Here is a 16,453-nt window from a genome sequence, read left to right on the forward strand (position 1 = left end):
CCACCCTTGCATCGCTTATCTTGCCTTCATAAAACCTTCACATGCGGATCCAGCACGTGAACTCCGATCCATCCTGAGGTTAGTCTCAGAGGTGGAGTGACTTGCTCCACCTCATTCCATAAAGACACTGCCACTGAATGAGGCTGCTTAGGGGCAGGCTGATGACATTGCAATGACACTGTCAGCCGTGACCCAGGAACCATCACCAGGGCTCCTAGAGTGCTGGGGTTAGGGTTCCTCCTACCACCTGGAAATGTCCTCTTCCTGTTCCCCCTCCACCCCTCACTCCTTCACCAAGCCAGACCAGAAGGAGGCTGTAGACCACAAGGGCACTGTAGAGCCCGGCAGGATGAGCCTCTTTTTGTTTTAATGTAGGATCAATGGCCATCTTCATTAACTATAATCCCACATGCAGGTGGAAAAGCTCTGCATTTCCCAGAGCAGTTCCAACTGCATGGGGGATTATGAGTAAGGAAGGCAGCCATTGTTCAGCACATATGTTTGAGCTCACAATGACGGGCAGTGCTACTGCACCACTTGCCCCACCTCCCTCAGCTCCAAAGAATGGCTCCTGACACCTCTCTCCATAAAAGCAACACTGGATCAGCCTCATAGGCTTTCTCAATAAGTCTGTCTTTTTTTTCCCCCCTCATTGAGCCAGCTTCAATGCAAAATCACTCCATAAAAAGGGCTTCTGTCTTCTCCCCTTCAGCCAATTTCAAATCCAGTTTATAATGTCTCCATGGATATCTGGTGTCTAAACCTTCTGAACTAATCTCCCATGTGGGACTATAACAAAAGCCTTACTAAAGTTCATGCAGACAATATCCAAAGCCTTTCCTTCATCTACTTTCTTGGTAACCTCCTTAAAAAAACTCTTAAGATTTGTTAAACATGACCTACCATCCACAAAGACATCCTGACTGTCCTTAATCAGCCCTTGACCCTTGTATCTGATCTCTCAGAAGACCCTCCAATAAGTGATGTCTGGTTCACCAGCCTAGAATTTCCTGGTTTACTTTTGGAGCCTTTTTTTAAACAACGGAACAACATAAGCTACCCTCTAATCTTCCGGCACCTCACCAGTGGATAAGGACATTTTAAATATTTCTGCCAGGGCTCCTGTGATTTCTACACTAATCTCCCTCAAAGTCCAAGGGAATACCATGTCAGGCCTGGGTGGATTTATCCACCTTTATTTGCTGTAAGGCAGCAAGCACCTCCTCCTCCTTAATCTCTACATGTTCCATGCCACTACTGCTTGTTTCCTTTCCTTATACATTATGCTGGTTTCCTGAGTAAATACTGATGCCAAAAAATGTTCAAGATCTGCCCCATCTTATGAGGCTCCACACATGGATGACCATTCTGATCATCTAGGGGACCAATTTTGTCCCTTACTATCCTTTTACTCTTAATATACTTGTAGAAACCCTTCAGGTTTACCTTCACATTATCTTCCAAAGAAACCTCATGTCTTTTTGCCTTCCTGATTTCCTTCTGAAATATTTTCTTACATTTTCTATACTCATTTTCTCCTTGTTGCTGATACTTGCTCTACACCTCTCTCTTCTTCTTAATCAGATCACCAACATCTCTTGAAAACCAAGGTTCCCCCTGTCTGTTAAACTTTATCTTGAATGCTGACAGGATCATGCAAACTCAGCCCTCTCAAAATTTTACCAAAATAACAACTTGTCCCAATCCCCTCTTCCTAGATTCTTTCTCATTTCTACAAACTTGGCCTTTCTCCAATTTAGAATCTCAACTTGAGGACCAGACCTCTCTTCATCCAAAATTAACTTCAAACTAATGACATTATGGTCACTGGTCCCAAAATGTTCACCTACACAAACTTATGTCACCTGACCTGTCTGGTTCCCTAATAGGAGATCAAGTATTGCATCCTCTCATTGGTAACTCTGTATATTGATTTAGAAAACTTTCCTGAGCACATTTGACAAACTCCAAGCCATCCAGCCCTTTTACAGTATGGGAGTCGCAGTCAATATGTGGAAAGTTTAAAATCTCCAACTATCACAACTTTCTGTTTCTTACATCGGTCTGCTATCTCTCTACAGATTTGCTCCTCGAATTCTCTGACTATTGGGTGATCTATAATATAACTCTATCACACCTTTCCTGTTCCTCAGTTCTATCCATATGGTCTCTGTAGATGAACCCTCCGGGATGTCCTGTCTATGCACAGCTGTGATATTTTCCCTAACTAGCTATGCCACTCTTTCCCCCTTTCATCCCTCCCCTGAAACAACAGAACCCGGGAAAATTGAGCTGCCAGTCCTGCCCCTCCTGCAACCAAGTCTTACTAATAGCAATAATGTTGTAATGCCATGTGCTAATCCACGCCCTAAGATTATCTGCCTTTCTGTCAATGCTCCTTGCATTGAAATAAATACACCTGAGAATATTTCTATCATGTACAAACCTTTGATTTCTGTCTATACATGCAGTCCTCACATGACCTTTATCCTTTTCATTATCTGCTCTAACACATCCCCTGCAAATCTAGTTAAATCTAGAGCAGCACAAGCAAACCTACCCGCTAGGATGTTGGTCCTCTTCCAGTTCAGCTGCAAACGGTCCTGTCGGAACAGGTCCCACCTTCCCTGGAATAGCACAATTGTCCACAAACGTGAAGCCTTCCCTCCTGCACCATCTTTTTAGACACATATTTAGCATTAACTTCCTATTTATAGCCTCACTAGCACATGGCATGGGTAGCACTCCTGAGATCATTTTGTTTTTATTTCATTTTTATCATGTGTGTTCAGCAAAATAATCTATTATTTATTATTCATGCATTTGCTGTGTTAGGCTTTTCCTCCTTGCCAGAATCTTAAAATCCCACTGACTGTAAAATGAAGAACTAAATGTCAAAGAATATTGCTTGTTTTTATTTGCGCCTTGTTGTAATCTTTCTCTGAAAAATCAATTGTTTGCTGCATCTATAACACAGAAGAACTCCATCCCCTTTTAACTCATTTGTATATTTCAAAAGTTTTTCCAGTTGCTGGTTGAAGTAAGAATTGACAATTTAATATACTAGATCTGTTGTCACATCTATTACTAATGTAGAAGAAGGAAATTGCACTAGTTTTGTTAGAAGGCTGTCTTCCAAATAGATCAACACCAGGAGTCACCAAGCTGGTTCAGTGTAACACTTGTAAAAATAAAAATGAATTGGATCAAGACGTGTGCAAAATTAATTCAATGGCAATCCAGCAAATGAAATATTAAGTTAAGCTGCCATCATATGGCTGTCCATGGTTTATTTCAGTTCCAAGCCTAAGGAAGCAAATTAGTCCTTGAAGTAATAGAGCTTGTATAATAACTTTTAGAATATGTTCCATTTCTAATGTTCAATTGATCTTATCACAGAAGTATCCAATGATTCTTCTTTTGACCCACTTTCAGTGTGCACACTATTCTGTACTCGCATTAAGCTAAAAGACATGGAAATTAATTCTAAAATGTCATGTTATCACATACAATCAGTTCACAATGTGACAGCTCACATACTTGAATAACCATGAACAAGATGGGGATTTTTCAATAAAATGTTTGGGAATAATATTCTTACTTTCTATGCTATTATCCCAGTACAGCCAGAGGTATGATTATGGAAATAGAACTTAGCATGGATGATGCACCTGCCTTTTTCAGGTCTTTAACTTTCTTTTTCTTTTGAATTTTCTTTTTGGTGTTTTCTTTGAATGGCATTGCAATTGTGATTTATTTTCATTACAGGTCTTGAAAGGTTTCATGTGCCCCATGATGAGTGGGATTGAGTTTTGGAATGTATTCGCTGTGGTGGGTGAGGTTGGAACATGTATGGACTTTGGGGATGCATATGTACATGAATGGCTTTGTTTCTTGGATTTTGTAAGGTTGAAAACTAAAATAAAATATTCAATAAAAAAGAATTGCCGCCTGTAAGTCACTAAAGATTGCAAAAATTTGAGCTGGTTTATCCACTACTACCCTTCCTAGAATCAAGGATAATGGAGACAAAATAAATTGAATCGGGTGATGAGATTAATCACCCTGTTGCAGCCATGACTTCATGTTTACTGACATTTGTCACTTCCAAACATTTGTCACTTCCAAAGCAGATGTAATTGTCTCCTGGGGCCATGCTCAACTTTCAAATTAATCTGTCTCATTTAATACTTCCTGAAATGTGAAGAAAAATGGTAAAAAGGGCTGGGATGACTGTTCAGAGTGGCATAATTTTGGTCAAGGTTTAGAGATTCCTTTCCAAACAAAATGATTTGATCCATTTTCCACTAGAATTTAAGTAAAATTTGAATTTTTTTTCAGGGGGGCGAGGATTCTTCCAGCCCTTAAATATGCATCTCCCCTTTTGGTCACAGTATTGCAGCCATCAGAACTTTGCACACATGCAGTACGACATTGGTAATCCTGCCAAGAATCTACAAAAAATTGGAAATTAACCCAGACTGAAATATGCATTATTCTTTCAGTGATCTCAGGATGAAAGGCTGATGTCTTACCATATATAATGATGATGTAGAAAGGAGAATCCTAAGGTATTTCAAACACTTGGCTGAACATTGAACCAGAGCAGCAAGACATCCCCTGCCAAGTTTTTAATCCTCTCATGGATTTTTTTTTTCCTCTGAACAAGCATTTATTTCAAATTATTTGCACTTTTGTGGGGTGTTCTGTGACAAAGTAAGTTTAACAAAGCAGATTATAGTCGCATACTTCAACAAAGTTTTCACTTGAAGAAAACATTTGATTTGTGATCAATGCTGAGTTAATTGATGTGAATATTTGGGTTCTACTGTGATGGGCCCAGAAGACCCCAAAACCCAGCAGCAATAGAAATTCACCAAGACAAATGGTTACTTTAACAAAAGTTACTTTTTGTTATCTTTAAACATGAAAACAGGATCAAACTATTGTTACTAATAACTTAATCCCCTTCTAATTCTAAGTGCACTTGTATGTAATGTGTGTGTAAATTTAAGAAAAGTTCTTTGGTTCACAGTCCAATCTCACTCCTCCAAGTTCACCGGTATCTGACAATTCTTGTACTGTGCACAGAATTGAACATTTCATGGTTACCTTCTTGTCAGTTTTCAGAGAGAGATTTGTTGCTCGTTTGACACACAACTGATTCCTTCCAATCAGCCACTTCAGTGTCTTGCCAAAGAAACTTGCGCCATCAGGGTTTTCCAGATGATAACCTCTTTCATTCAGGTCACCACAGTTTCTTTTCTGTTTCCCTTATTTCAAGTGAAACATTATACAGCCAGCCTTCTCCTCTTGTATAGACCACAAGAGCTTTGAACAGGCTGATCTAAGAGCTCACAACCAATCTTCAAAATGGGGTTTCAAATAAGCTTTCAAAAGCCACTGCAGAAATCTCTATCTCTTTGTCAACCACATGACCTTCCTCGAACAGCAAACTGCATGAAAACAGACTGTGGCACCCAATTTTCTGAGTCCATTCATCTGTTGCCTTCCAAAACAATAATCCATTACTCCACAGTCCAATTCACACCTACTTGTGAAGTCCTTCACCAAAGCAGTTTCCATTGTCTTTATAAAGGCACTGGGAGCCTGGACTGTCTGGCTTGAACAGAATTCTAGCATTTTAAATGAAATCTATGTTGTGAAGTATTTGTTTGTGGCCTACACTTTTTTTAAAAAGCACACAATTTATCTCCTTTAAAACATATTCATTAAAAAATATAGCATGTTCTGTCACACTACCATTGCTCAATCAAGTCATAGAAAAGTTGTCCATGGTCTTTCTCCTGATTGCTTTCCAGTGACGCCCATCATGAAATTCAGGCTCTTGGATGTTATCTGAGAACAATTTGGGGACAAGCCACAATGCTTCTGGATTTCTATTGCTGCTGGGTTTTGGGGTCTTCTGGGCCCATCGCAGTAGAACCCAAATATTCACATCAATTCAGATCAATTAACTCAGCATTGATCACAAATCATGTTTTCTTCAAGTGAAAACTTTGTTGAAGTATGCGACTATAATCTGCTTTGTTAAAATATTTTGACCAAATTTTATGTAAAAATGGTTATTTGTATTGGAATTGCTGATGAACCACAATTCAGTCCTTCAATGTCAGCAGAAAATGAAGGAAGAGAATAAAGGACGTAAAATCTCAGAGTCAAAAATATATGCTGTAGTCAATAAAGCTGCAATTAATTTGTTCATTGGAATTTTTTTCAAATTATGCACATTTGTGGCCTATTAAAAGGTTGTGAACATTATTCAGGATGTTGTATGAAGTGCAGATGTGCAAACTTCCTAATGTTTGCTTCAAATTGTGGTTTGCCAAACCCACAAAATAATTGCAAACTTTTGGGAAAAGCTGTGGGCTGGCAGAAACCTAATGCCATTATTTGTGGTGCATCCACAGTCACTTTTTTGGTGTGGATGTATTATGGACTATGAAATTTGATCTTGCCTTCTAGTCCAACTGTGCTCATTACCCTCCGAATACCTCCAGGCTCTTACAGTTTTTGTCTTCAATATCTGGCTACCATATAATTTCAAATTAAATGGTTTAGTTCAACATTTACTGAGGTTCTTTTTTCCTGCTCTGAGTTTTGTGCCAAGTTACTTAGCCAAGAAAAATATCCTGCCTTGTTGTGCCTTTATATTCAACAGGTAATAGGAGTCAGGAATAAATCTTAAAATGAACTAATTCCCTATGGTGAAGTCACTTTTTACAATATGTTCCCCATTCCTCTTTTCATGTTATACAAATGTTTATTATTTCTCCGGTCAGAGTATTCTGAAGTTACTTACTTGTACCATCAAAGATACAGTAGTAGATTTCTCGCCAAAGAATTATCAATGAAAGGTGCAGTTAAAGTCCTGTGAATGTTTTCTTTAAAGCCCACCTCCTTAACTGAGAATGAGGTCACCGAAGTGTTTGTCTTTTTGTACCAGAAGGAGTTTTACACCGTTAAATAGAACAAACAATTAATGAAGCCATGATATAGAATTTAACTATTTGTATTCCCAAATGAAAAACTGAGTGAAGGTAGGGTGGTTCACTGAGTATTTCATCAGTGCAAATCAGGCAAATGATTACGACTGAAGTGATTAACAATTTGATTTTTTTTTAGCCAGGATCAGGCCCAGATTGGCCATCTGATGTTCTGGTAGATGCCAGAGGGGCTAGTACACACAGAGGCTGGTAAGCTGGTCTCTGTATTTAAAACAAAAGTGAAACAGCAAATGTAATTGATGTCAAAGTAATAAACACTCCAATTTTTTTGTTCATTTATTTGTATTTGCTCTGATTTATAACTTTTTTTGCTCCATCAATAACTTCACCTTGATCTCGTGCTCTGTAAATGTCAGGGTTAATTGTTGTCTGTCATTGGTCATGGTGCCTTCAACTAAGTTCAGTTTTGAAACAGTCATGACATAGGAACAAAAGAAACAGAAGCAGATCTTAGTTATACCACCCCTTGTGCCTGCTCTCTCTCATTCAATGATCAGGACTCATTCGCCATCATGGTCCCAATTTCACCATGTTGAGAGTTCCCCAGAAATCTCAATTACTTGATCATTCAAAAATCTATCCATTTCAGTTTTGAACATGCTTAATAATGATCACTTGATAGGGATGCAGTCACACCACCATCAATCCCTGATTCAGAAATAATGGTGATTCCATTTCTAGAGGCTAACAGGATTGAAAAACTGAAATGAGCATGCTAATGCAAAATATTGATGTGAGAAAATGTTTCTTCGCCAAAATCACAATGCCTTCCTTATTCATCATAAGTAGTAATGGGGAATACAGTTACAAAATGCTTATTATATCATTATATCCATGGTTAAATGATACTGTTGTAGCAAAGCTATGGCAGCACTAAAATGTTTATTATGCCCAGGAGGCATCGAACTGGCCAGGTGACGTCAGCATGTGTCAGGCGCGGGATTCTGGCTTTTAAAAGGTTGAGAGGGTGATGAAGAGTAAATCCATTTGATTCACTTCAGAAACACTTTGAGTGGTTATTTCATTGTGTCCACTGCATTTCCAGTGGCCACAATTGGTGACCCCAATGAATCCAAAAATGTATTTTTGGACAAACGTGGACTTGCAGCCGTTGCTGTTTCTGGACAGCTGAGCCTGAACTGTGGTTCAACAGGATGAACCACAATTTCATCTTCGCCAAGTCAAGTTGGACACTACTCATTATTACCATCTCGTCAGTGCCCTGGGCCAGGCAATTGCTAAAAGGGAATCGGCTAATAGATGGAACTACTTTTCAGACTATTCCTCCAGCGGACATCTATACCCATGCTCTGTGCCTTCAAACATTAAATAAACCAGTAGATGAATTCTCCAAGCTGTTGGAAGATTTCCCAGAGATTACTATTCTACAATTTTCTGCCTCCACTGTTAAGGACTGTGTTACTCATCACATTTTTACTAAGGGCCCTCCTATCCATGCTAAAGTGCACGCTTGCCTCCAGAGAAGCTGTGTTTAGCTAAGGAAGAGTTTGCCAAAATAGAGAAACTAGGCAAAATTCATAGGTCTGACAGTCCCTGAGCATCTCCATTACATAATGGTCCCAAAACACAATCGAGGTTGGTGACCTTGTATAGATTAGAGGTGGCGTAACAATGCCACCATCCTGGATCATTTTCTGATACCTCCTATTCAGGATTTCTTGGCTAATTTGCATGGAGTGAAGATCTTCTCCGAAATAGACAGTGTAAGGCTATCACCAAGTACCGGTGGAGCCGGCAATAATTATCCCTTTTGGGTTGTTTGAATTTTTACGAATGCCATTCGGATTAAAGAATGCTGCTCAATCACTTCAATGGGTGATGAATGCTTGAGGACGTGGTATGACCAATGTCTTCATTTACCTCGACGACATTTTTGTGGCCAGTGGAACTAAAGAAGAATATTTGGAACATCTTTGAACACTTTTTATTCTTCTTCAAAAGTTTGGACTAACCATCAATCCAGATAAATGCATTTTTGGACAAGAAATTATTGATTTCTTTGGGCATTAGAACAACTCCAAAGGAGAACCTCCAAGCTTCATCTGTGGAGCTCTTAAACAATGCACCATTGGTGGTTCCAAGGGAATTGTCCCCTACCATTCCAACTCCAGCAATGATCCAAAGGAACTGTTGAGCAGGCTAAGGGAGACACTCGGAAAATTGACCCCTATACCACCATCGTCACATGGAGAACACTCTTATGCCTAAAGACCTCAAAAACTGCCAATATGTCTTCATCCGAAAGGGAGCAGGTGCCCTACGAAGGACCTTATAGGATACTCAGACAAACTAGGTCAACCTGTATTTTGGATATTGGAGGGAAACCACAATTGTTCACTATTGACAGGCTTAAACCAGCTCATGTAGACAAGTCTTCACCACTACAGCAGCCAACAGTCTGTCTCAGAGGTCGAACACCTAAAAGACAGACAAACCTTTCTGCCAGTTCTTTTGGGGTGGGGTGGGGTGGGGTGGGGAGGCAGCCATGTAGTGGTGCTATGGCGGAACTACAACTCCCAAGAGGCATCAAACTGGCCTTACGACATCAATGCATGATGACATCAGCACGTGTCAGGTGTGGCATTCTGGCTTTTAAAAGGTTGCATGGTTGATGAAGAGTAAATCCATTTGATTCACTCTAGAAGTGATTACTTCATCATGCCCATTGTAATTCCAGTGACCACACTACCAAGAATTTGCTAAATACAACCACTGCCCACAACTCCAGCTGCAATATACAAATGCCTTACATTTGCCTTATCCATTTCTGCCTTATCCATCTCTCTAATGAAATGTTTGATCTCAGTACTTCCTTATAACTAGGTCAACAACATCTTGGCAGGGCTTTGTGCGATGTGATGCAGCCACAGAGGTGGGTCAGAAATAGTCTGGACCCCCAAAACAGCTGAGGAAATCATTCAAACAAACAAAGCTATCACCCTGACTGTGCCATTTTCCAAAGCTTTCATGTGTTTTGAAAGAGTTGGCTTTGGGGAGATTGAATACATCAGTCACCATTAGATGTGAGTTTATTATGTCTATCAAGACATATGTATTATAGGCTATAGATCAGGGGTGTCAAACTCAAATTCACGGAGGGCCAAAATTAAAAACTTGGACTAAGCCGAGGGCCGAACTAAATATTTATTGAAAATTTTCAACAACATCTGCATGTTTTCTCTTCTTTCAACATATGTAATGTTAAACTTTAGGATATAACTTTAGGAGGATAATGTTACAGGTCAGGAGTAGGTAGCTCAAGTTCACCCTTTGCTTGACCTGAGGGAAACATATTTGGTCCCTGTGGAGATGTAGTCAGCATTCACAGGCTGTGTCCATTTTGGCCTGCATCAGGACTCATCATTTCCTGCTCACTCCTCAGGCTCTAGGCCTCTATTCACCCTCGACCCACCATCCCTCTACCTGACCAGTCCTTTACCCAACCTCTACTCACCTCTCACTCCACTCGCTCTGCCTCTACCAACCCCATCCTATATACGCCCCTCTACTGCCTCTCCCCTCAACCCGTTCCTCCGTCTACCCATCTCTCACCCTCTAATCACCCCTCCCCTACTCGCCCTGCCCCTCCCCTTTTACCTCTTCCCTATCCACCCCTCCTTCTACTCATCCCTCCCTCTAACTGCCCCTCGCACCACCATAAATTCCCCTGCCCATTACTCCTCACCTACACCCTCTGCCCACCCCTGCTTACCCACCCACTCAGGCCCAGCGCGCTGCCGATCAGCCTTTGCGGACAGCCACCATCTCTCTCTTCACGTGCAGGGCCGAACCAGCTGTCCCTGGGGTCCGCGCGGGTGCAAGCGCTGAAGGCCGTGGCGACCGGGAGAAGTGCGCTCGCACTATGGAAGGGCCGTCCGGTGCCAGTCGCGCGGGGCTCGCGCTGCCCAGGGGCCGTGCGCAGCTTGCCATGCCCGTCGCGCCAACAGGAAATCACAGGCGCTCGCCCATCCGCCGCACCGCTCGACAGGTGGGAGAAGTGACTGGTTTTCCCCATGCTTTTCAGACTGGTGAATGGAACTCTCATGAGTGCCCTTGCATTATTTTAACTGAACCTTTTTCATACAACACTGTACTCTGATCTTTTGTTTTATTTTGCAGTGACCTGTGGTGCTTAAAGATAATCAGACTTAGCTGTATAGCACACAAAGTGTATCTTGGTATATGTGTCAATAAACAATGAATCATGTTCATGCTCCCTCTCTGTACCTCATGGTCTAGAAATTGAGCTATCTTTTTAAATATGCAGTGATGCATCGCTTAACATCCACAATGGATTCTGTGAAATAGACATTATGCAATTTGGATGTTGTGCAAACACCATAATTATATACTTAGCAAAGCAAAATGGGATACTGTAGTGTTCCTGTATTGACTAAATAGCCAAGATACTGTACACATATTACTGTATTTCAGCTAATGAATCTGGCAAGGTAATATATGGGTTAAGTAGGTTAATACTGTACAATACTATACATAATATAGTAATGCATTGTAAATAAACACTACTATATATGGAATAATATGTAATCTGTACTTTCCACAGTTGGAGCTTGCAGAGCTTACGTAGTGTTGGGTGAGCCTGGAGTTTATTATGTCTATCAAGACATATGTATTATAGGCTGTAGATGCACTGTGCCATTATATGCCTGCAGTGCAATTGCTTTGTATATAAGAGACATGAGATACATGTGTTGTGGGGGGGAAGCTATTGCATCCAATTCTCCGATCGGGCTTTCTGAATTCTATTAAAACGTTATGGAACCACAGACATATATGCGGTTGGAAGTTGCCCGAATGGACATTATGCGGCACGTGACTCTATTCAGCAATTTGGCCTCTACCAGGAAAGGGATCAGTGATTGGGCCCCAACTCTTCACAATTTACATTAATGATTTGGCTGTTGGGCATAAAATTTATATTTCGAAATTTGCTGGTGATTGAGGGTAGATAGGATTGAGGGTAGAAATAACAATATGAGAAGGTTTTAAAGAGATATACTGTAGAGAAGGAGTCAATGGATATGGGGAGAGACCAGGATGGTTCAAGATTCAGGTTCCTTTTATTGTCATGTAATAATACAGTACATTAAAAAAAGTAGCATACATGATATACTTTAAATTTTGCCTCCTGTAAAGCAGACAAAGAATCGCCATTAGTAATGTTATATTGATTAAGAATGGAGATAGATAGATTTCTGTATCTTAAGAGAAGCAATTGGGATGCATGGGGATATCAATTGTATCTATCTCAATGAAACAGTGCCCAAAAATGACACAAAGCTACATCAACCAGGAGGAATAGCAGAGCAGACAGAAAGGGACAAAAGTTTCCTCCTGTTCCTAATGCTTATGTTCTTAATTATTTTCAAAGTTACTATGGTTTAAAAACCAACTGATTTATATTTTAAAAAAATTTGAAAACTCTTAAGTTCCTCCAATGCCCTTCTTATTTGCATCTGTAATATTTTCATTTAAATGAATGGGTGACCAGAAATCAGGCCAGGTCTAACCCCATCCAGGATCTATAACCAAGAGGTTTCCATTTGATTCCTCAAGGAGCATAATTGAGATGGGAAGTCGTGAGTGGAGCTCAATCCATATGTTCACAGTCTTCCACTGACCATGCAAAAATTCTGGCACATCTCTACAAAATCTGCACCAGATATTTTTAAGTAATCTCAAGCATCAGTGTTTTTTTTAATAGATTGTTATTCATTATTTTTCTGACTTCCAAGATATTCTTATACATTCTGCCAAACTGTTTGGTCTTTGAGCAAAGATTTTGATGGCCTTACTAAAATTGTCATAATTTACTGCTGTGCAAACTTTCCTGTAAAAACCTAAATATGTCATTCATCTTAAATAGTATATATAATAGTTCAATTTTGTTTTTGGCCTCACTGTCAATCAATGTAGAAAAGTTTGGAATGAAATTTCCATTTAAATGAATAATGTTTTGAAAAACAATTCAGGCATTTTCCTTGATTCAAATGTTATGGTTAAATCTTGACAAATGTGCAATTACTCTGCCAAAATATTGATCATTAATTCTATTAGCAACAGTCAGTCAGATTAAAGTTCATGGTATAATTACAGATGCTTTTCTATTTAGCAATATTACATGGTGAGATAATAATTGTTTCAAATTATAGTTAAATACTTTAAATACCAAATCATATAACATTTTTAAGGTGATAATGAAAAGATATAGTTTGTGTTCATATTGAAAAGTAATTGGTCAAGACGGTTTATACCATGGTAATCAGACTAGTTGAGAAAATGTATGGAGGGGTGAGTCATAAAACCTTGAGAGAAAAATAGATAAGGGGCTTTTGAGTTCCCAAAAGCCAGAGCAGAATTAATTCTTTGAACATAAAAAATATAACGATTAGTTTCAGTTTTATTGAAACCTTTGACTATTTTATCTCAGTTGCCTTTATTTTATGAAAAATCTTTCAGAAGCGCAGATTTTTGGAGACCTAAACTTTAGGGCCAGTCTTCAAGCTGTCATGAACTCGAGAGGAGTCACGTGATGGAGTAGTGGCCGGTAGGAGAAAACCAGCCCTCTCCAGAAAAAAAGGAAAAAGTAAAGAAAAAGCAAAGCCACAGACACACAAACCACAACAAATAAAAAATAAAGGTGTGGAGGAAATGGCACCAAAGAAAGAAAAGCCAAAAACAATCGGAAGGAAAGACGCTGGAAGAGAAAGATGAAGGCCTTATCTGTAGGAAGAAGCAGGGACCCGCCGTGGAAAGAGGAGCCCACTCCCTGAGGTCAGTGGAAACTCCAAAGGGTCGCGACCCATCGAACGCAGGATTACAAGGATGGCTCACGGAGCCAAACAGAGGTGTGCAACCGCGCATGCATGATGCGCATGACAAAGACAACACTGACGGGGGGGGGGGACCAGCTGTGGAGTGGAACTCCACAGCTTGAACAGCTGAAAAAAACCCAACAGCAGGGCTCCCAGTGGGAAGTTATAGAAAATAACAGGAACGGGAGGGAGGAGAATGAAAAAAGGAAATCAGAGACATAGCAGATGACCAGCCCAGAGGAAGAGGACCAACATCAAGGCACCATTAAAAAAAGATACCCAGCAAACTGAGATAAACAGCCCAACAAGAAAGACAGAAGAGACACAGATACAAGGAAGAGAGGTAGAGGACACAGGTCCTGGAGTGGACACAGGGGAAGAGGAGGGAGAACATCAAGCTCTGCACAGAGAAATAGAAGATGAAAGGAATGGACTGTACATAGATAGAAAATTTTTTGAAGAGTATTTGGAAGCAGTAAAAGAATGGCAGACATGAGAATTTAATGAAATAAAAAGAAGAATAAAAGGTACAGAAGAAAAAATGAGTAGATTAGAGATGGTCATGACAGAAATAGGGAAAAGAGTAGACAAGGTGGAAGAACGAGAAACAGCTGTAGAAATGGAAGTGGACGACTTAAAAAGGAAATTGGAAGAATCTGATAAAAAAGTTAACGAAACACAGAAGTTGTTAGCTCAGAAGATGGATATAATGGAAAACTATAATAGGAGAAACAATATAAAGATAGTGGGCCTTAAGGAAGATGAAGAAGGCAAAGATATGAAAGAATTTATAAAAGAATGGATCCCCAGGGTCCTAGGAATGCCAGAAATACAGGAAGGAATGGAAATAGAAAGGGCGCACAGAACATTAGCCCCAAAACCACAGCCACAACAAAAACCAAGATCCATTCTAGTAAAATTCCTGAGATATATGACAAGAGAAAGTATATTGGAGAAGGCAATGAAAAAAATGAGAGAAGACAAAAAGCCACTGGAATACAAAAGTCAAAATTTTTTTCTACCCAGACAAAAGTTTTGAGCTCCTGAAGAAGAGGAAGGAATTTAACGCAGCAAAATCGATCCTATGGAAGAAAGGCTATACATTTATGTTAAGATATCCAGCGGTGCTTAAAATAGTTATCCCGGGGCAGCAAAGCAGACTGTTCTCGGATCCAGAGAAAGCACAAGAATTTGCAGAATGCCTGCAAAATAAACAGAGAGATGAAGAGATGTAACAAGAACAAGAAGGACGACAAACTTCATATAAAGAAGAAAAATAATGTATAAGTAAGAACTAAGAAGGGGAAGAAAGAAAGTAAGGGGGGAGTTAAGAGGGTGAGCTTTTTTATATGTGAAGATAAATGTCTTTTCTGGAGGGGGCTGGGTAGAAGAGAATAACAGTCACTGCGAAATCAGTTGACGCTTGCGAGAGGGTTCGCAATCCAAATGGAGAGGGGAGTTGTGGTTGCCCGGCAAGGGACAAGGGGCAACTCAGAGAGGTGGGGGGACATTTAAGGTTAAGGGAATTTTAGATATGGGAATAGTGGAAATATTTTATGTTTTAGAAGTGTTGTCTTACAGTGTGTTCAAAAAAAGAAAACAGAAATGGATATGGGGGAAAGGTGGTGATGAGGAAGCAGAAATGAGAGGTAAACAAAGTATGAAATGGCCATGTTGAACTATATGACTATAAATATTAACAGACTACATAACCAAATCAAAAGGAAGTGGCTGTTAAATTTACTGAAGAAAGAAAAAATTGATATAGCATTCGTGCAGGAAACACATCTAACTGAAGTGGAACACAAGAAATTAAGGAGAGACTGGGTAGGGCACATAACGGCAGCATCATATAATTCAAAAGCCAGGGGAGTAGCTATATTAATCAATAAAAATGTACCAATCAAAATAGAGGAGGAAATAATAGATCCAGCAGGGAGGTATAAAATGTCAGATATATTCAGAAATTTGGAATTTGCTCAATGTATATGCACCTAATGAAGAGGATCAAAAATTTATGCATGATATCTTTATGAAGATTGCAGATATGCAGGGGAATATACTGATAGGAGGGGACTTTAACTTTAATTTGGACTCAAAGATGGATAAAACTGGAAAAAAGACTAGCAGAAAGAACAAAGTAACCAAATTTATGGTTAAATCGATGCAGGAAATGCAACTTTTGGATATATGGAGGAGACAACATCCAAAGGAGAAGGAATACTCCTATTATTTGGGTAGACATAAAACATACTCAAGGATAGACCTGTTCCTGTTGTCAGCCCACATCCAAGGGAGAGTTAGGAAAACGGAATATAAAGCTAGATTGTTATCAGATCACTCACCCCCGTTATTAGCAATAGAGCTGGAGGACATCCCACCAAGAACATATAGATGGAGATTAAACTCCATGGTACTTAAAAGAGATGATTTTAGAGAATTCATTGAGCGACAAATTAAAATGTACTTTGAAATAAATACGGAATCAATGAAAGATAAACTTATACTATGGGATGCAATGAAAACGTCCATCAGAGGGCAGATAATAAGTTATGTAACTAAGATGAA

The sequence above is a fragment of the Narcine bancroftii genome, chromosome 6 (assembly GCF_036971445.1).
Source record: "Narcine bancroftii isolate sNarBan1 chromosome 6, sNarBan1.hap1, whole genome shotgun sequence".
NCBI lineage: Eukaryota > Metazoa > Chordata > Chondrichthyes > Torpediniformes > Narcinidae > Narcine > Narcine bancroftii.